General features: G+C 42.1%; 1 non-coding gene across 1 annotated transcript; it reads right to left on the bottom strand.

Moving 5' to 3' along the window:
* Positions 1–270: 270 nt before the first annotated feature.
* On the bottom strand, positions 271–352 carry trnas-uga. Its single transcript has one exon. It is a non-coding gene; the product is annotated as a tRNA-Ser (tRNA).
* Positions 353–998: the final 646 nt, after the last annotated feature.

Below are 998 nucleotides of genomic sequence, written 5' to 3' on the forward strand. Positions count from 1 at the left end.
ATGTGTAATGCAATCAAGGACAGCTTAAACTACTGTAAGTCAACACACCCCGAAGACTCTCAAACCAGGGTAACATTATAATTAAATAACACTGTAACGTTCCATGATCAACAATAAACCTGTAACCTGTTTGCAGTCGGCGTTTGGTTCTCTGGTTCAGGGTCTTGCTCAAGGGCACCTTCAGCAATGTGTTCAGTCCGTGCTGGCCTCAAACCAGCGACCATAGCCTCCGGAACATTTTCAAATATTAGACTGTGTCATCATAAAGGACGCTGTGAGCAGGGTTCGAACCTGCGCGGGGAACCCCCATTGGATTTCAAGTCCAACGCCTTAACCACTCGGCCATCACAGCCACTTTCGGAAGCCTTTTTCGCTATGAAATGTGAAATGCAATCAATGACAGCTTAAACTACTTTCAGTCAACACACCCCGCAGACTCTCAAACCTGTTATGTTACATGATTAACAATAAACCTGTAACATGTTTTTCACAGAACACAACCATGAAATGTTGATGGTGTTGCCTAACCAAAAGTATAGAGCTGCCTAACTTGGCATCATTAAACTCGAACGGTTTGTTAAACCCCTCCCTGAACAGTGATAATCCAATCATAGCTTAGCATCAGTAACGAGGTTAGTACGGAAATGTTCCCACAAAGTTTGGAGGTATTTAAACTGAGCATGTCATAAGTATGGAAACCAGTCAAGTCTCAAGTCTCTGAGCTAGAGTCCATGTCAACTCTCAAGTCGCTTGGGTTATAATGAATGTTGTATCAGCTGCTGCGTTCAATCCAGGCTGCTTATAACACTGCATAGCTACAAGGAATTCTGTAACTTTAAGCCGTTTTTCACTTACAGAGCACAACCATGTAATGTGCAATGCAATCAATGACAGCTTAAACTACTGTCAGTCAACACACCCCGAAGACTCTCAAACCCAGTGTAATGTTAAGTAATGTTAAATAAAAATGTAACGAGCACAAACATGTAATGTGCAAT

This window comes from Micropterus dolomieu, unplaced genomic scaffold, assembly GCF_021292245.1.
Source record: "Micropterus dolomieu isolate WLL.071019.BEF.003 ecotype Adirondacks unplaced genomic scaffold, ASM2129224v1 contig_10984, whole genome shotgun sequence".
Lineage (NCBI taxonomy): Eukaryota > Metazoa > Chordata > Actinopteri > Centrarchiformes > Centrarchidae > Micropterus > Micropterus dolomieu.